At 44.3% G+C, this 21006-nt stretch overlaps 1 protein-coding gene and 1 long non-coding RNA gene across 3 annotated transcripts in view; one reads left to right on the top strand and one right to left on the bottom strand.

The window, feature by feature from the left end:
• THSD7A (thrombospondin type 1 domain containing 7A) overlaps positions 1-17101 on the bottom strand; it is a 522439-nt gene extending 505338 nt beyond the window's left edge. The window contains exon 1 of the mRNA XM_075125837.1: positions 17005-17101. The gene's annotated coding sequence lies outside the window, so the exon portion shown is untranslated. The remainder of the gene's footprint in view (positions 1-17004) is intronic.
• LOC125631484 (uncharacterized) lies at positions 15854-20409 on the top strand. Of its 2 annotated transcripts, none has more exons than XR_007354961.2 (3): positions 15854-16113; positions 18850-18931; positions 19329-20409. It is a non-coding gene; the product is annotated as an uncharacterized LOC125631484 (long non-coding RNA). The 2 variants fall into 2 exon arrangements; XR_007354962.2 differs by lacking the exon at positions 15854-16113 and adding an exon at positions 17248-17848.
• Positions 20410-21006: the final 597 nt, after the last annotated feature.

The following is a 21006-nucleotide window of genomic DNA, read 5'->3' as shown; positions in this document are numbered from 1 at the left end:
TTGGATTTAAACTTGGAGAGTGGTCAGTTTAGATGAGCTATTACCAGCAGGAGAGTGAGTTTGTGTGTGTATGGGGGTGGGGGGGATGTGAGAAAACCTGGATCTATGCAGGAAATAGCCCGACTTGACTATGTAAAGAGTTGTCACTTTGGATGGGCTAGCACCAGCAGGAGAGTGAATTTGTGTGGGGGGGGTGGAGGGTGAGAAAACCTGGGTTTGTGCTGGAAATGGCCCACCTGTTGATCACTTTAGATAAGCTATTACCAGCAGGACAGTGGGGTGGGAGGAGGTATTGTTTCATATTCTCTGTGTGTATATAAAGTCTGCTGCAGTTTCCACGGTAAACATCTGATGAAGTGAGCTGTAGCTCACGAAAGCTCATGCTCAAATAAATTGGTTAGTCTCTAAGGTGCCACAAGTACTCCTTTTCTTTTTGAAAATTTCAGTATGTGTCTGCCTTTACATAATATGCATCTGCAGCAACGGTTTCATACATTATATGCATCATCTGAATGCCAGAGATGCACTGAGTAACCCATACTTTGCACTTGGCCAATTCATTACAAAAGTCTGTGTTTTCTGTAATATTTCCTATCAATACCAGTGAGCACATTTTTAAAAATAAAGATGGACGAGATAGTTCTAATCCCTCTCTTTCTTTCTGTCCGGCATCATGCAGTAGTCCTCTGAACAAGAAATGTCATCTTCTTTATATTTGCCACAAGGGGATAAAATGAACAAGTGCCAGCAAGTGGAACATTCTGTTCCCCTATCTTTGCTTTGCTCCCAGGAAGCACCGTGTCCTACCCACACTTTGAAAAAATATGGCCACCCAGCTGCTTCCATTGGTTAGGGAGTTAAATAGTGTCAGCAACATATATAGTAAGTAATATCTATTGGACCAATTTCTGCCCTTCCTTCATTCTAGGGCTGGCTCATCTTCTCCCCCATCCCCCAAAGCTTTGAACAAAAAATTCCACAGAATCTTGGTTTTCATATGAAATATTTTTGCAAAATACTTTTCTGAGAAAAAGCAGGTATTTTTGGCAAAAAAAAAAAAAAAAAAAAAAGTTTTAAACAGAAAATTTCTCACTAACTCTCCTTAACACCCATGCAACTCCATTTACTTCAAGATGGCAAGTAAAAACAAGTTGGCCTACCCTCTGAAAATGTCTCACATCTTTATACTAGTTACATTTCTTTCAATCTAGATTTTATAACCAAGGGTGTAAACAAAGCTGGACTGAATTTCTTAATACGTACACTGCAGATTTTTTTTGATAAGGATAACTGCTGTTAGAAAATCCAATAATGGTCCAGGATAACAATAGCTGCTGTAGTATATGGACTTTCATAGCCCTAAAACTTCTATTCATCATCTCTGTACTTTGAGCTGTCAGCATTCTGACCACCGCCGACAGTGACAGGCATTATTAAGAGTGAAAAAACTTACATTGGGTCACCTATGAATCTTACTTTTAATATTAAAGAGCAACTTATTTATACAGCAACTTTCATTCTGAAGGACTAGATCCCAAAGCCCCTAGGAGTTTATATACTCACTGAGATTTATAAAATATATACAAATACCTGTGATTTCTAGAGGCAGAAATTTAATGAACAGCTAAATTAAAGGCAAATCAGTCAGCAAATATGTACATTTTCAGGGAAAGTCAATGGAAATTTCTAGTAGTTTTATACATAATTTATAAAGAGGAGATTAATCATGAAAAAATTAACAGATATACATTTGAATCTACTGAATTGCTAATATTCTGAAATTTTAAAATCATAGAATACAACCAATTCTAAGGACTAAATCATTCTTTTTACCAGTAACTTCTGAATTGGAATCTTAATTAATTGTAAAATGTACTGTATGAACACCTATTAGTGATTAATAGGAACTGTTGCGCGGTAGGTACACCCCGTCACGGCGTGTCGCATTGTGGGGACACAAAATGGGGATTGGACAGCTCAAGTGGTCTAGGATCTGGTGTCAATATGGCTTCCCTGGCTCCCAGGGCAGCGTGGACCAATGGCCAGAGTCAATAAAGCTGTCCTTCTGTTCAGATCAGCATGGCTCAAGGCCAGAGTCTATGTAGCCGCCCTTCTCTCCAGGGCAGGATGTCCCAGTGGCCAGAGTCAACAGAGCTGCCTTTCTACTCAGGGCAGCATGTCCCAATGGCCAGTCAAGAGCTGTCCTTTGAGAGGAAAGCCCACCCCTTCAGGGGAAATTGACTGCACCCTGTGATGGGTGCAATTGGGGTAAGGAAACCCAGGCCCACCCTTCTCCACCAGGTCCCGACAGAACCAGTACTTTTGTGATCAGTCTTGGCCTCCTGTTACTACAGTCCTGATCCCTGGGTCCCTTCCTACTCTGACTTCCAGTGGCAGCAATCTTGCAGCCTCTGCAATCTCTTCTCCATCAGCCTCAGTGGTCAGCTGGGTGTCCATCAGGGTCTCAGTACGGCTGGCCTCTGAGGCCTGGGGCTCTGGAAGCTTCCCAGGAGGACCCTGCAGTCAGGGCCAGCTCTAGGCACCAGCAAAACAAGCAGGTGCTTGGGGCGGCAAATTTCTAGGGGTGGCATTCTGGCACCGGCCATGCCGCCCCGAGAAATTTGCCCCTGCTCGCATCTGCTTCCCTGAGTGCACTGCCGCCGCTCCGCTTTCCCCCGCCCTCACTGTGCGCGAAGACCTATTTCGCGTGGCAAGCCTGGGAGGGAAGGAGGAGAAGCTGAGTGGCAGCACGCTCAGGGTAGGCAGCGGTGGTGGAGTGGAGGTGAGCTGGGGCGGGGAGCGGTTCCTCTACCCCACCCCCTATTACTTTCTGTGCTCCCCCCCATCCTCACTCACCTCCGCTCCGCCTGCTCCCCGAACACACTGCCTCTCCCTCATCTGAGAGGGAGGGGGGAGAAGCGGAGCAGCAGCATGTACAGGGGAGCAGAGGTGAGCTAGGGTGGGGAGGAACCGCAAGAAGCAATGGGGGGGGGGAAATGTGGCACGCCCGGGGGAGGAGGCTGGGCTGGCGATTTGGGGAAGGGGTTGGGAAGGGGAGGAGTTAGGGGGCACAAAAGAAAAACAGAGGCAGCCAAAATTTTTTTTGCTTGGGGCGGCAAAAATCCTAGAGCCAGCCCTGTCTGCAGTGTATGTCTAGTGTCCTCTGTGGTCAGCCTAGACTGAGTTTAGCTGCTCCCTTTTATACTCTGGTTGCAGTCTGCGCATGCCCAGCAGGGGCAAGGGGGAGTGGCTTCTTCACCTACAGAGTGTGGTTAACACCTGCATAACCAGTGTCTGTACACCCTGTCACACGACCTGTAAATAGGGTTGCCAACTTTCTACTCGCACAAATCCTTGCCCTGCCTTCTGCCCCACCCCTCCTCAGAGGCCCCATCCATGCCCTGCCCCTTCTCCAAGACCCGGCCCTCCACTCACTCCATTCCCCCTCCCTCTGTCACTTGCTCTCCCCACCCTCACTAGCTCATTTTCACTGGGCTGGCTCATGGGGGTTGGGTGTGGGAGGGGGTGAGGGCTCCGGCTAGGGGTGTGGCTCTGGGGTGCGGCCAGAAATGAGGAGTTCAGAGTGCAGGAGGGGGCTCCAGGCTGAGGCAGTGGGATGGGACGAGAGAGCTCTGGTTGCAGGCTCTTGGGTGGGGACAGGGATGAGGGGTTTGGGCTGCAGGAAGGGGCCCTGGGCTGGGGGGTGAAGCCGAGGGGTTTGGAGTATGAGAGGGGGCTCCAAGCTGAGGCAATGGGCTCAGGTGAGAGAGAAGGTATGGGCTCAGGGCTGGGGGTGCAGGTTCTGGGGTGGGGCCAGAAATGAGGGGGTTCAGGGTGCAGAAGGGAAATGAGGGCTCTGGCTGGGGGTGAGGGCTCTGATGTGGGGCTGGTGATGAGGGCTTTGCGGTGTAGGAGGATGTTCTGGGCTGGGACTGAGGAGTCTGGAGAGCAGGCAGGAGGGGATCAGGCTGGGGCAGGAGTGCGGGGAGGGAAGTGAGGGCTCTGCCTGGGGGTGCAGGCTCTGGGGTGGGGCTGGGGGATTTGGGGTGCAGGAGGGTACTCTGGGCTGGTATCGAGGGGAACAGAGGGAAGTGAGGGGAGCTCAGAGGTGCAGGCTCCAGGCAGTGCTTACCTCAAGCAGTTCCCAGAAGAAGCAGCAGCATGTGCCCTCTCCGGCTCCTAAGCGGAGGCACAGCTAGGCAGCTCTGCACACTGCCCCATCTACAGGCGCCGCCCTTGCGGCTCCCATTGACCACAGTTCCTGACCAATGGGAGCTGCGGGGGTGGTGCTTGGTTCCTACGTGTCAGAGCCAGAGGAGGGACATGCTGGCTGCTTCCTGAGAGGCAAGCGCATGGAGGCTAGCAGGGAGCCTGTCAGGTGCACTACACAGCACCACCAACTGGACAGTCAGCGGCGCTGACCGGAGCCACCAGGATCCCTTTTCCACCAGGTGTTCCGGTCAAAAACTGGACACCTGGTCATCTTACCTCTGAGTTCATTCTTGTTATGAAATCTGCCCTCGAGTTCTAAGAAGAGTAGCACTTTATTTTAGCATCTCTGGGAAGCAGGTTTTCCTATATTTTATTCATCTACTGTCTATTCTCACCCACCTGTGAATTAAGTTCCTGTTGAAATGAGTGGCAATTCTGCACATGAGATATGAGGCGAGAATACACTCCAAGTTTGTCTGCGGGGATTTTTAAGAGCAAACGCTATCAAAAATGGTCAAACTGCTTTCTAGGTGGTATGAATTTGTTCAAGGTAAATATGGTTTATCTGTATGTCATTTCTACAGTGATAAAAATGTTTGGACTTGGTATAGTCTCATTGGTCCAGGCTCATTTCATAGCTACAAAACACTGGGCTTCCAAAGAGCCAGCCAAACCATCAGCTGGTGTCAACTGCATAACTCCCTTGAAGGCAATGGAGCTACACCAATTAACACCAACTGAGAGTCTGGCCCAGTGTTTTCAGTGAGAGAGCAATATCAAAGGAAGACACTTCTCTTTTGTGAAAAAAATCCTTCACAAGTTCAGGAAGCATAAAATGATTACATATTTTCTGGAAGATTCTGCATTGATGTTGGTCACCATGTAGTACTGTAATTTCAATTTATACATGAAATATACTAGGATAAGATGGGAATTACAAAGGTGCCTGCAGGAGCTGAGTGGCCTGCTCCCACTGAAAGCACTACATTGGCACCTTTGAAAATCTCAAAACATACATTTTACTGAAATAGTATTTCTAAGTTATGTGCCTCACACAAAGCCTCTGGGTACACGTACAGTTTAAACGTATTATTGCAAAAGCTGTATGTGTTTAATTTTTGTAAAGTCCACATGTTCTATGTAATGTTTTAGGATGCATTTACTTATGTTTTACCTCGGTCAATTTTCTATACACTATTCTATACACTCTGACTGTTCTGATGAAAATGGAACCTGTAATTCTTTAATTTAAAATGGAATACCAAAAGCAGAGATATTTGATAACTAGCATTTAACATGAACTAAAACTGTCACCTTAGAAAACCAAAATATAAGCCAGATATTTGCCCAGTTACAAAATAGTTAGCCACTTAAAGGGCCCACTTAAAAAAAAAAAAAAGACACGAGGGCTAACTTGAGTCTCACCATTGGTTTATGAATCTAAATATGAAAAGTGGTTTTCAACCTGTGGTCCACAAACGCCTGGGGATCTGGAGATTATGTCAAAGGCAGTGGTCCGCAAATTTTTTGATCATGTCTCCCCCCTTACCTGGTTTGTGCCCCCTTGGGAGTAGGGTTGCCAACTTTCTAATTCCACAAAACCATGCCCCCTGAATGTTCCTCAATGCCTGACCCCGGGTAGGGCACTCAGCAGTTTGGGGGCCACTAGTCCAGGGAGTCTGCAAAAGGTTATTATTACCATAGAATAGTGATTTTCAACCTGGGGTCCGCAGACTATTCCTAAGATTTCCACCTGAAAATTGTTAGGGATCTGCAAAATGAAAAAAGGTTGAAAGACACTGACAGAAGATAAATTCCTGCTCCCATTGAAGCTGATGGGAGTTTTGCCATGGTGTTGAATAAGGGCAGATTTTCACACTGAGACTAAGAAAGGAGGGAGCAGTTTAACTGTTATGTCTAGTTTAATTTGGCCATGGAAATGGCCAAATTAAACTATACAACTCTTTACTAGCTCAGCCTTATTTATAAATACTATACCACATTAAACAGTTTAACTCCCTCATTCCTTAAAAAAATAACACAACCTAATATATGCACTGTCTTCAATATTTCATCCCATTTCCAAAGGTAGTGACCCTCAAAATCTAATATTGATCTTAGCTTTACCTTGATCAATACTAATCTCTGAGATAAATTAGTCGTTACATTGTCCTCAATAAAAGTCATTACAGGTATATTATTGAAACACCACAACATATGTTTAATTAAAGAGATCATTAACTGTGTGCGTTTCCCCCAATATTTATACCTAGGATTTCTATCCATCATCCTTAGCAACAATTTTAATGTGACTAAACTCCCATAATTGCATAGTCACTAATGATTTCTCAAGACAACCTGACCTCACCTCTTTTATTTTATGACTAATGTTCTTTCTACCATACACTGTGTATAATCTAACTAGAGGAATAACACCATATTATAGTGTTAGGTTATTAGAGTCCAATTTTGTTCTCATTAAAAGTCAATGGAAAAACTCCTCTTGTCTTCAAGGGGAGAAAAATTGAGCCCCTAAAATTGGGATGGGCCTGGACTACTAGGTTGTGATACAACGCCCACTGAAATCAACGCGAGAGTCTTTCCTTTGCTTTCAAAGGACTTTGGGGGAATTAAAGCGGTTTTCTCAAGGAAAAAAATCCACAGCAGTCAGAAGGTGTATTTATATAGAGCTGAATGTTTTTAAACACAGATTTGTATTAACTGTGTATGAACACAGAAAACTGCAGAGATGAGAATATAAATCCATACATAGATACAAGTGAGTTACATTATGGTAGCACTCAATTGACTTGAAAAATGCAGGATCAGGCTCTTGGTCCACTAAGGTCACATCCTCTTCTTCCTTCTTGATGGTTATAATGCACAAAACTATTTTTCAAGTTTACCAATGATTTTAATAAAAATAAATAAGAACTCTAGTATGATGCGTAACTTGTGAGTACAAGATATTAGATAACCACAAGTCTTCCTCCCACAATCTTGTGAAATGTAAGATTTTGCTGGATCCCAGCTCTCGACTGTAAATTACGCAAAGCAGTGATCATATCTTTATACCAAAGGGGTGAGCAAAAGGAGACAAGAACAGAAAGGTAGGCTGAAACTATGTTATACAGAGCCTTTAAGGCATAGGCAAGGAGCTTAAATTTGATGCAGAAGCCAAAGGGAAGCCAGTAAAGAGGGTCTAGGGGGCAGGAAAGCTTGAGGACTTTTAGAAATGCATTTTAAACAGACTGAAGAGGAATGATACAAGAAAGGAGGAAAGTAGCAAAGGCAAGAAATAACTGGGAGCAGGACAAGGTTTTTAATAGAGGGGGTATGGAGAACATATGCAGATTTCAGAGATGTAGGAGAGGAAAAGATTTCACAATACCTTCAGTGTAGAAGGAGACAGAGGAGTTAAAAACACCATACCAATACGGTAAGCCTGAGAGACACTGAGTATAGTGAAAACGCCAAATGTGATAGAGACTGGAGAAGGAAAGGAATGCTTTGGAAGAGAGATGATGAGCTCAGCTTTCCCCTACATCAGTGGTTCCCAAACTTGTTCCACCGCTTGTGCGGGGAAAGCCCCTGGCAGGCCAGGCCGGTTTGTTTACCTGCCACATCCGCAGGTTTGGCCGATTGTGGCTCCCAGTGGCCGCGGTTCGCTGCTCCAGGCCAATGGATGTACTGGCCACCGCTTCCAGCAGCTCCCAGAGGCTTTCCCTGCAAAAGCGGCGGAACAAGTTTGGGAACCACTGCCATAGATGATCCAATTTCAACCACACTCCAAAATATAACATGACCACAAAATATAAACATAGCCACACATCACAAAAATGAGTGTGCAAGTTTCAATGGAATCTCATATTCTTAATGCTATTTTGATATCCTTCTCATACTTTCAAGTCAGGGCATATTTTCTGTCATACTCGGTTATTGATATAAAACCATTGTCACATAAGATGTAGAATATATTTAGTTCAGGCCCATTTTACTCTTACTTTCAGATATTGACAGGTAAGAAGTTGCATGCATATGAGAAAATCTGAAATAATTAAATGAGTACTCTGTCATATAAAATGATGAGGCCTACATAAAAATGACAAAAATCTATAATAATCTACAAGGAATAGACTGTTCACCCTAATAAATGAAAATTTAGCTTCCTAGTTAGAGCCTGTACAATGTGATATGAACAAGAGTGTGCAACAGATGCAAGCCACAGATTGTATTAAGCCAAAAAAACACAATATTTCCTCTCTTAAATTACATGCTGAAAATAAATATTTGTTGAAATACTGATTGCTTAGTTACGGTATCCTACTTAATCAGTGCTGATGAGAAAGAAGTGACTTTACATTTTTAAAACATTCTTTGTTAAGGAATTCCATGCTAGTCACAATGACATACTAGTTATCTAATATGATCAGGATTAAAAAAAAGTGGAATAGATACGGATGATTTATCATGTGCAACACAGTCTATAAAGAAGATTACTTCTACATTGGCAGTTACGTCTCTGACTTATCTAGACGAATAAAACTTAATCAGCAAAAATATTTTAGTATCAACCACAAACCAACGCACTAACTTCAGGACTCCCCCTTCTGGACACACACACGTACGTTAGATTTGAACCGCAACAGTCTGTTACTGCAGAATGGAGCAGGAAAGGAGACAAGACAAAAGCCTTTATGGTCATGTGTGTGAGGTTCCTCTAGAAAGATGGACAGTTGCTAAACATTGCCACCCAGGATTATCCAAAGGAAAGAGGAACAAACCAGCTGAAAGACAAATTCATCAACAACCAGGAGCGTGATAACAAAACCTTGTCTCCAATGGTTTTAAAGGCCACCAAAAGATCTAATAAAAATCAGCCAGGAGATCTCACTTTAATACATAGCCAAGAGGGGATCAACCATGAATATCAATACAGCCTCAGGGCACGTCTACACTACAAACTTCAGTCGACTTCAGTTAAGTCGACATCCAGCAACTGCAGTAATTAAATCAGTAATGCGTGTCCACACCATACTCCTTGTATTGGTGGAGTGCACCCTCACTAGCAGTGCGTGCATTGATGCGGAAAGCAGTAAACCATGGGTAGCTATACCACAGTGCAACTCACTGCAGGGGGGTTTTGGGAAGGGCTTGCAATGCCTCATGGGACCAAAACATTCTTGCAGGGGGGAGTGGGAACATGGCTTCAATGTCCATGATGCAGTTTTCTCCCTCTCCCGATTTCAACTGCAACCCATAATATTTTGCGCCTTTTTCTAAAAGGCTGGCATAGCCACATGTATGCCAGTTCCCGAGAAACTGGAACCCAACTCAGCATTATAAACACCATAGCACACACCTTGTCCTGCAGCATTTCCAGAGCCGTGAGAGGAGCCGCAACACAGAACATTGCGATGTCCTTCAAGCAACCCTGCTGGAAGCCATAGAAAGAAACAATTCCTGGTTGCTGCTGGCAGTCACGCAACAGCTGAACACATTGAAGTGACGTTTCTGGTCCCAAGAAACAAACACTGACTTGGGGGATCACACTGTCCTATAACTTTATAGCAATTAGTGGCAGCAGAACTTTTGTAACCCATGGCAGGACCAGAGATGGGTAAGGGGTCATAACACCTCCCCTTTGCAACATGCTGTAGCGGGGTGGCTACCTTGCTCCTAAAGTAGAAGGGGTTAAAAGCAGCTCTGGAGAGGGCTGTGACTGGGATGACTGATTGGGGAAGCAGCCGCAACTGGGCCACTCCCCAATCAGGCCCCAGCTGGCCTGTATAAAAAGGCTGTGAGCCAGAGGCCCAAGGAGTCTCTCTCCAGGCTGGAAGAGAGCAGGACCTGGCTGCCTGCCTGACAGGGTACTGAGGGTGGTGCAGTGCTGGGGAAGGAGCAGGCTAAGCGGGGACACTCCAGGCTGGCAACTCCCCAGGCTGTAAGGCCTGGTCCAAGGCCCATAGAGAGGTACTGGGAGGCAGAGGAAGGCAACAGGTCCGAACCTCTTTGCCAATGATGAGTGGCCTTTACACTGCAGTCTGCCCAGGGAGCGGGAGCTTGGTGATGACTAGTAGTAGCCCAGACTGAGGCAAGGTGGGGATAGGGGGTTGGGGGTTCCCCAGGAAGGGGAGACCCAGAGGCAGAGTGTGGGGTACTGCCAGGGGGCAGAACCCCAGAGAAAGGGGCACCAGGGTCTGTGAGGGACATAGGGGCCAGAGCTGTGTGGATCACTGGCCTACAGAGGGCATTCCAGGCTGGAAAAGAGTTAATTCCCAATGACCAGCAGGAGGCACTACAGGGGTGAGTCCACTCCTTTACACATGGATATTGTCTGGAGATCAGGAACCAGAACTGACCCTCCCAAACTGTAAGCTTTGGCAGAGACTGTGCTGGGGGTGCTTACAGTGGCAAGTGGGCATCACAAAATTTCCCTTCTTCCTCCCCCAGTGCCACTGCTGCTAGCCATTGCCCAAGGCTTGCAGTTACTAAGGTCAACCCCTGACATGCAAACTACAGCCATGTTTTGGAAATGGTGGGTGAAGGGGTAGAAAATCACAAGGGGGGGGGGGGGCAAGAAAGCCCAGGCACTACTGTCTGTGGTCCGAGCAGTTGAAATGAAAAACTACCACCGTCTCATCTAGGTGACCCTACCTGATATCACTCTCCTGAGGGTAACAGAGACAGCAAGGGAACAAATGCTGCAAGTGTCCAAGTGCAGACCAGGTCCTTATGCTACTATGGTGTGTACTATAATGATGCCAGACGAATTAATAGTGGAGTGGTGTGGGAAAGTGTCCTACTACAGTGGAAGAAATAAGACAGCCTTCCCCAGAAACTTTCTGCAACAGAATGCAGAGGACCTCCATGAAAGTTTCCTGGAAATCTCTATGGAAAATTACCAGGCCATCCCTGTATACATAAACAGTCTTTTTCGTGGGGCACCTTCTGCCTAGCTGCTGTGGCCACTGGGAAGCAGATAATCACTCTACCTCGCCTTATAATTTTAAATTAAAAATAGAACACAAGAACATGTGACCCCAAAATATTACTTGAAATTACATACTCACCAGAGGTTCCTTCCCCGGCATCACGCTCGGCCACGATGCTGTTCTGCGACTGGCTGGACTGCTCTGGGTTACAAACAGCGCCTGGATCTCTGGAAGAATGGATTTTCTACTCACCTGTCTCCCATTCTCCTCCTTATCCAAGACCTCCTCTTCAGTGTTGCCTGCACTGGCCCAAGACTCCAACTCTTCAAAAGGTATCCACACTGCTCTTAGGGGTCAGAGTAGCGTCGCCGCTGAGAATCACATGCAGCTCCTTGTAGAAGCAGCATGTCTGCAGTGCCGCTCCAGAGTGACCATTCACTCCCTTGTCTTCAGATTTACCCACTGCAGTTCCTTGATTGTTGTGTGTCCCTGGTGTAGCCCTTCATCCCCACATCCTGTGGTGCTATCTGTTCAGAGATGTCTACGTTTCTACAGCTGGATCTGAGCTGTGGCTGCACAGCCTCTTCTCCCCACAAACCAAGATCTACCACCTCCTGTGTACTCCAGACTGGAGTGCATTTGGAATGTGAAGACACCATGATTAGCTGGGCAGGTGAGCTCTCCTAGCCAAAAAATTCAAAGGTTCCTGATACTTTAACTGGGGAGGGGTTCTTTCCTGTGTACCTGGCTGCTGTGCAGTGTAGTTGAAAATGTTTACAAGAGCCAGCACAGCAGAGCATTGTAGGACACTTCCTGGAGGACAGGTAGGTAGACATAAGCCACACAGTGTCTACACTGCCTCTACATCAACCTAACATCAAATTAAGTGCTATGCCTCTCGCAGAGATGGAATAATTAAGTCAACATAGCAGGCGAGTTATGTCAGTGGAAGGGACCTTGTAGCGTAGACACATTCATTATTAGGTCAACGTAAGGCAATTACGTTGACCTAACTGTGTTGTGTAGACCAGGCCTCAATTCCATACCCATGCTGTAAACCAGACAGATATTGGAGACATCTGTGGAATTCCAGTATTGCCAGAGCTGTCCAACACGATTTCCTCAACAAAATTCCCTACAAAAGGGATATTTGAGATGGGACATTAATAATCAAAGGTACTGTTTCCTCTAAGCTGTGCGCGTGTGCACACAGATCCTAAATCCTGCACACACGGCGAAACACTGCACACACAAAAATTTGCACAGAAGCACAACAATTTGCACAGAAGAAATTTTTTGGGCACAGGGCCTGTCAAAAATTAGAGGGAACATTGATCAAAAGTCAAAAATGACCAACGCTGGCTCTTGAGCAAGGGCCTAACCATGTACATAAAGGCTTGCCACATATAATGAAGGTGTTAACAATAGCCATCAATAATAGGGCCCAAAGTCTCTCCGCCGTCCTTAACTAGCCACAAAAAGACATAGGTCTAACTCATAGGTGACTCATTATTGGTCTGAACTGGGGGGGAGAGAGGAAAAAAAAAAATGAGGATCGGTTATTTCTCATCAAGCAAAAGCAAGCAGACCAGTCCAGATCAGTCCAGTTGTAACCATGAACAATCTGACAACTCCTCAGAGTTATAAACAGGAAGTGGTAACCGAGCTGCGGTAGTCTAGGTTAATCAGATTACCCAAACTTCCAGATACTCATTGCATTAGCAGAAGCCTAAGAAAACCAGTGCTGTAGCATACAGAGTTAAGTCAAAAACAATACATTCCTTATGGTATATGACCATGCTCACCAAGAATCTTGCAGCACCAGGGCTTCAGCTTTCTTCCTGCTACTTCCTGTTATATGCTTCTGTGAGCAACAGGCAAAGAGGATGCTGCAGGGACAACTTCCAGATGCCACTACTGTCAATGATGGCAGAGTAAAAGATGGCAGTGTCCCTGCCAGTTAGGGTGACCAGATGTCCTGATTTTGTAGGGACAGTCCCGATTTTTGGGTCTTTCTTCTATAGGCTCCTATTACCCTCCACCCCCTGTACCAATTTTTCACATTTGCTGTCTGGTCACCCTACTGCCAGTACTGGAACTTCACTGTGCCTCTTGGTAAACTGAATTAGAAGCCACCTGGGATAATATGATGGTTACAACAGAGGTCATAATTCTCCGCCTTAACATAATAGATGCATAATTTCATGGACAAGTCAGTCATCTAGACCAAGAGACCTTGATATCTCTAATACTAAGCCTGACTTAACCTGAAGTTTGAAGTCATGTGAGTAGCAGGTGATCTCTATATTACCAGAGTTAGAGCTGGGCGGGAAACAGTTTTCCTGTCCCACAAAAATTTTTGAGGTATCAGAAATTTCATTTGTCCTGAATCAGGACAAGTGTCAAAGTCTCAAAAGGTTTCATAAACCAAAAATCTGGAAAAATAAAAAAATAAAAAGTTTGGGTCAACCAAAACATTTTGATCATTTCAAAATGTTTCAACTCAATTTCAGCCTTTTACCTTAGTTAAGTCAGACTAAAAATAAAGCTTCAAAATGAATGTTTTTTGAGTTAAAACAATAAAACTTTTCATTTCAAACATTTTTTTATAAAACTATTTTCCAGTAATTTTTCAAGTGGGGAGATTCATCAAAATGGATGCTGTTTTGCACACAGTTTTGGTTTCAACAAATAGACTCATTTGAAAGTATCCACTTAATAAGCAAGTAACAATTTTTCCCATTTTGATTAGGACGGATCAGGAATTATTATTTTTCACTGAAAAATCCTGATCTTCAGGACTAGGCATCCCTATACTTTAGATAAGGAGCAAAAAAAAATGTGGCTATAACCCTACCTAGAATCATGCTTCAACAGATACCCAACTGGAGGCAAGCTGAGCCAACAAAGCAGCAGCAGACTCAGCTAGATAGCTCTCAGTACAGCACAAAGTCCTCTCACTCACTACTGATGATCTAATCATAGAGGACCTTACTGGAGATGATCAACCCTCCATGCCATTGCCCCATGCTGCCAAAATGAGGCCAATAGCAAGATCATTGGGATAAATAATGGCTAACAACCTTTGCCTAATAAATCATCTATCACCACCAACTTACACCACATTAACAACAGGGATCAGAGTGTTCACTACTTTGGAAACTGTCATCTGCTACAGGCCGTCTTTGCAATGTGGCCATTTTACTCTCAAGATGTTACAGTTGAGAAAAAAAAAAAAGACTTAAAATTACAGAACGGCAAATGATTAAAGTGACATGAAAATGTCTTAGGAGTTAATAGTGCATTTATAGATAAAGCTGAAGAATGACCGGATGAATAAGTAAATACTGGTCAAATGAAACATAAAAGTTTAGAAAAGTGACTTTCAGATTGTGACTCCGACACAAATTAGTACTCTCACTCAAACTCTGCTCTTAAACTCTCTACATTATACTCATACCGTACTCTTTTCTCTGGCCTTCTAAACTAAACCCAAGAATAAAGCAGAGGAAAGAATTTTAATGCAGGATAACCTTGCTTATGTCAGAACCACAACCCCCACTTCTTTTAAAAAAAAAAAAGCCATAATTTCTAGTTCTACATTTCATTTAACAGTATTAAAAAACTGAAGAAAATCTGTTTCATCAGTTTCAATAAATCTCAATCTGCAAAATTTCATTTGAAATCTAACTGTTTCTTACAGAAAAGGTGACACTGTTAACTTGAAGTTTTTAAACTGAATACAGCGAAAATGCCAATACAATGCACAATTTCTTTTAAAAAATTTAAAACCATTTTTCCTGCTTCCTTGCTGATATTTAGAAGGGCTACACAGCAATACAATCAAACACGCTTGGGCCTATAGCTTGTTCCCCTTCTATTCTGAGAAGATGTTTGTCTGCTGCCATTTCAGCTTCATCTTTGCTACTATGGAGACAAATAAAAATACTTTTTCATAGTGTAACAAAGTGTGTGAACTCCAACTATAGTGCAAAGAGATTTTTCATACTAATCCTGGAAGTGAAAATGGCTACACAAAGTTCTTTCAAACAAACAAAGTAAACTGTAAAATAACCTTATTTTCCTCTAAACCCTTTCAGTTCCAGCAGTCTTTTGGCCTACTTATAAAAGAACAGACAATACACAATATTCAGATAGAAGTGTGATTTTTCCAAGATGACAGTGTAACTCCTAAAATTAGGGGTTGGTTATGGAAATGTTGACAAGAGGTTTCTTTGTAATACTCTTGCTGAGCACGTGCTTTGCTTTCATACAACTAATGTCATGTAAAAAAAAAAAAAAAAAAAAGCTAAGTGTGTAACCACAGCTGAACAGCCAGTTTGTCTGCAGAATATAACAATCTAAATAATAAATAATAAGTCTGATGAGTCCATTAACTAGATAAATCCTATGCAACTTTTTCAGTGCCACAAATTGCAACCTTGAAAAGAGAACCGAAATATTCAATGTCATTAATCTGCACTGATTTGCAAATTCATTCATAGCAGAAAAGCAGAAGTACACAACACAATACTTTATAGCGTCTTTCATATGAAGGACACCCCTGAAGAGTTAAACAACAGAGTGAGATGGAGATTAAGGGATATAGCACTAAATATCCCATTTAAAGAGTGCAATGAACAGCAACAGAACCCTTCCCAGGCAGGGGATGCACCAGTTTTTAGAATACCTTGCTGGGGTGAGAATGAGGAATTAGGACATGTATTTTCAGTAAGACAGCTCCCTGGTGGCTTTGTACATCTCCCTCATTCCAAGTTATCCCCTCCTCCTAGCCCTGCCAAGGCAACAGAAACAACTAAAGGACGCTAATACTTCCTTCCCTGGGGCACCTTCCACCCAGTGCGTTTCCCAGCCCTTTGCCAACCTTAGCTGAGCCACAAACCACCCTGGGAGGCAGTGGTGATCGCTCCTACTTAACAAGCAAGGGGCACTGAGCAAGGGGGCGGTAAGTAACATGCCTAAGGTCACCCAGTGGCAGAGCTGGGACAAGCCCCCAGGGGCCGGCTCCCCGTCTCCTGCGCGCACTACTAGCCAAGGATCCCTTCAAGAGCCCCCGCCAACAGTTTTAGCGGTGTCCAACGCTGTTCCCCCTCCCTGCCTGGCAGCAGGCGCCTGCTCTGGCCCGCCAGCACCGGGCGCTGTACTCACCACACTAACCCTCCGCCCGCGCCGGGCTATTCCCCAGCTCTGGCAGTGCGCTGCGGCGGCTGCTCCTTAGGTCGGGCGGGAGGCGGGGCGGAGACTCGGGCAGGCCCCTCAGCGGGGTCCGGGCGCCCCGCAGGCGTCGCCTCTCGCCGGCCCCCACCCCACTCGCGCGCCCGCCCGCCCGCCTCCTTCCCCCAGAGTCACCGGCTGCAGCCGCAATGCAGCGGCGCCCGCCCCCTCCCCCAGCCCTGCATAGGGACAGGAGCCCGGCGGGCGAGTGAAGCCCGCGGCGGCCGCCGGGCGCCCCTGGCAGGCGCCCGCGGACTCCCCCTCCCCCAAGCAGAGGGCATTACACGGGGCTGGGCTGCGCCTCCTCACCCGCCTTGGAGCGTCACTCCTGGGGCCGCTGGGGGGGATTTGCAGCCGGGCCACGGGCTCCCCTCAACCCACCAGCACAGGAGCCTCCCGCGTCCAGCAGCTCGCCGCCGCGCTCGCTCGTGGTGCCGCTCCTCGCCTCCCAGCCTGCCCGGCCGCCCCCGGCGTGCGTGGGGAAAGCCATCAGCCAGCGCCTCGCACCGCACCGCACCCCGCCCCGGCTGCTCCTGCTGGACCACCGCACAGCGCACACCGCGCCCCGCTCTTCTCTGTGTGATACTCCGCAGCAAGCAGCGAAATCGGGAAAGTGACTTACCTGTTATCCAGGATACCTGGGACAGCACGTCCCGAGAGTAACTTGGAAGGAGAGGGCACTTATCGAAAGTGACCAGTGCCTGTGCCTTGTTTGGGGTGGAGCCGAGAGAACATTTTCTGCGTCTCCTGGGCCAGCTGCCAAAATTAGGTCATCGTACGACCTTCCGATCTGCCTTTATTATTCCAAAACCAAGATGGGGAGGGGGGACGCAGGAAAGGGGCGTTATTTTACAAGCTAATTTTGCGTTTTCTTGTCCTCACACTATTTAAAACAGGTCCCTGGAAAGGTACATTAATTGCTATGTAGAGAACGATAGAGGCATTAACGAAGAGAATGTAAATGATCCAGCTATTTAGATGAAGAATTAAATGTACAGTTTATCTGGGAAAGATGGCAAACAAACCACGTGAAATTATTTCCAACCTCTGTCTTAAACCATTCACTATCTTTTGGGTAAAAGTTGTAAAAGGGAATTATTTAACTTTTAATAGCCAATAAAAGTACGCAGCTCCATTCCCTTGAAGCAAGTGCTTCTAAAAATGAACTAATTAAAATTGTTTTCCATAATATAAGCAAATAAAGTACTCACTGTAGCTGGAACTTTTGCTATTTAAATAATAAAAATATGGGGGTTCGATTCATGAATTACTTCAAATACTTCCAAGAGTGAAGAGAAGAAAGAGAATCCTTTACACAGTTGCCCCTCAGACATAGACTAGCTGCAAAATTAGGGCCCTGAATTTGCAAACAGAAAGCCCCTGTGTAGTGCAATGAACTGTTTCAGAGTCTTTTCAGAAGCAATCCTATATTCTATGGCATGGGAAAGCTGAATGTGAATGAACAGGTGTGTCTTGTCATTTTCAGCTTATTTATTTTTCGTACTCATGGAAACTGGAACAAGCTCAAAATGTTATTTGTATGGATATTTTATTTTCATTCCTTGTAATGTACAGGTGCAAACTGTCATGTAGAATGTTAACCTTTTTATTAATTATTACAAAAGAATATTGATCACTGGGAGCTGAATATTCAAGATGGTAACAAAGACTTTTTTTCAATTAGTCTGTCCAGAATTTGTTTCACGTGGCAAAAAATTAATTATGATATAAGCTTTAATCAAAAGGAGTACTTGTGGCACCTTAGAGACTAACCAATTTATTTGAGCATGAGCTTTCGTGAGCTACAGCTCACTTCATCAGATGTTTACCGTGGAAACTGCAGCAGACTTTATATACACACAGAGAATATGAAACAATACCTCTTCCCACCCCACTGTCCTGCTGGTAATAGCTTATCTAAAGTGATCAACAGGTGGGCCATTTCCAGCATAAATCCAGGTTTTCTCACCCTCCACCCCCCCACACAAATTCACTCTCCTGCTGGTGCTAGCCCATCCAAAGTGACAACTCTTTACATAATCAAGTCGGGCTATTTCCTGCATAGATCCAGGTTTTCTCACATCCCCCCCCACCCCCATACACACACAAACTCACTCTCCTGCTGGTAATAGCTCATCTAAACTGACCACTCTCCAAGTTTAAATCCAAGTTAAACCAGAACATCTGGGGGGGGGGGTAGGAAAAAACAAGAGGAAACAGGCTACCTTGCAAAATGACTTAGCCACTCCCAGTCTCTATTTAAGCCTAAATTAATAGTATCCAATTTGCAAATGAATTCCAATTCAGCAGTTTCTCGCTGGAGTCTGGATTTGAAGTTTTTTTGTTTTAAGATAGCGACCTTCATGTCTGTGATTGCGTGACCAGAGAGATTGAAGTGTTCTCCGACTGGTTTATGAATGTTATAATTCTTGACATCTGATTTGTGTCCATTTATTCTTTTCCATAGAGACTGTCCAGTTTGACCAATGTACATGGCAGAGGGGCATTGCTGGCACATGATGGCATATATCACATTGGTGGATGTGCAGGTGAACGAGCCTCTGATTGTGTGGCTGATGTTATTAGGCCCTGTGATGGTGTCCCCTGAATAGATATGTGGGCACAATTGGCAACGGGCTTTGTTGCAAGGATAAGTTCCTGGGTTAGTGGTTCTGTTGTGTGGTATGTGGTTGTTGGTGAGTATTTGCTTCAGGTTGCGGGGCTGTCTGTAGGCAAGGACTGGCCTGTCTCCCAAGACTTGTGAGAGTGTTGGGTCATCCTTTAGGATAGGTTGTAGATCCTTAATAATGCGTTGGAGGGGTTTTAGTTGGGGGCTGAAGGTGACCGCTAGTGGCGTTCTGTTATTTTCTTTGTTAGGCCTGTCCTGTAGTAGGTAACTTCTGGGAACTCTTCTGGCTCTATCAATCTGTTTCTTTACTTCTGCAGGTGGATGACCCAACACTCTCACAAGTCTTGGGAGACAGGCCAGTCCTTGCCTACAGACAGCCTCGCAACCTGAAGCAAATACTCACCAACAACCACCTGGTTGGATGTCTGTCAATAATCAATCTTCAATGACACCAAGAATTTTGCAGAATACTGAACTATAAATTAGGTGGTAACACAAATATTATTTTATGAAGTGGAAAGCACAAAACATGGAGTTCACTATTAATTTACACAGAAGCAATCCAACTTTTTTTAGTCATTTTTAAGTTTTATTATATTTCAAAGAGGCTTTGCCTTATGCTGAATGCTTGCAAGTGCTAATCCACCAGTCAATATTAAATATTAAACACTCTGAAGTCTATAGCCTCTCTTCACTTACCACTAACTGACAGAAGTTACTGCAAAACTGTCTAAACCTGGATATTCCAGTGATGTTCCTAAAACATTGTTATCTTAAATCTAAGAAATAACCAAAGTCCTTAGAAATTCTTTTTAATCTGTTCTCAGAATTTGGCATGCCTGAGCAATATGTCCTTGAAAACTTGCTTTATTTGAAACTATCTGTAGTGATTAATGTAGAAACAAAGAACACAACTGTGAGTGTGATAATCCCTATATCCAGGAATACATTAAAAAAATAAAAAATGAACACTTTTTAGATGGAAAAATCATGAAATGGGTCATTATGAGTCAGAAAAATTATTACTTTTTTCATAAATGCATAGTACGCTTCCATTTCTTAATTAATGGGTAATAGTGATATTGCTTGTTTGCAGTTGGGTAGCAAAGATTTAATGTTTCTTGGCAAAAATGCTCCATACTACCCACTATCCTTCAAGACTAATTATTATATCTCTCAGATCTGTTAAATTATATACTATTATATCTGAAGATGTACAATAAAACCTTTCTGAAAGATATTTTCTGCTAAGCCATTAGGACCATATTCCTTTGGATATTGGGCTCTGAAGGAATGAGCTGCAAGTTATGTAACACCTGCCTGAGTGAGAGAAAATTTACTCCATGCATATAAATGCTCTTTTTTAAACAACTAATTAAAAGTGACTTCAAACAATTAGTATTCATTATAGGGTTTTTGGAATGAATTTTCATTTTCTCTCATATAAGCAGTTTATCATATAATTATGTTTTTCCATTCTCAGAGTAGTAAAACTGCAAATCCAAAGAGACTCTTTCATCCAGAGCTTGTAGGTTCTAACAAATGGTAACTCTGACTGGTTAAATTCCGTTAGTGGCCCTTTTGTGACCTATGTGAAAAGAGTCCACTGAGCACTTGTCTTCTCTGTAACAGTTAGCTTCAGTTTCTCCACTCAAGTGTTATTGCAGCCAGACTAGCTGGAGTGAGAGCAGCCACACTGTGAAACAACCCTCAGACTGTACAGAATTACTGAATTAGCAGTAGATGAGTTGTGCTAATTTGAGCTGTAGCATGCGACTGCAATCTCACTGCATTACGAGCTCAGCGTCAGCAGCACTTGCACTTCAACTCATACCCTGACAGGTCAGATAGCTTGTTTTTAAAGGACCACTTAACTCAAGCTAGACATTTGTGTGTATGGACAGGAGTAGAGTTAGGGGCAACACTCAAGTTACATCTCAAGTTAGTAGTACAACAAATATAAATCCTAAGATTATAACATTTAGTAAAAGGCAA

The sequence above is a fragment of the Caretta caretta genome, chromosome 2, assembly GCF_965140235.1.
Source record: "Caretta caretta isolate rCarCar2 chromosome 2, rCarCar1.hap1, whole genome shotgun sequence".
NCBI lineage: Eukaryota > Metazoa > Chordata > Testudines > Cheloniidae > Caretta > Caretta caretta.
The sequence above is the reverse complement of the archived record's forward strand: the minus strand, read 5'-3'. Positions and strand labels throughout refer to the sequence as shown.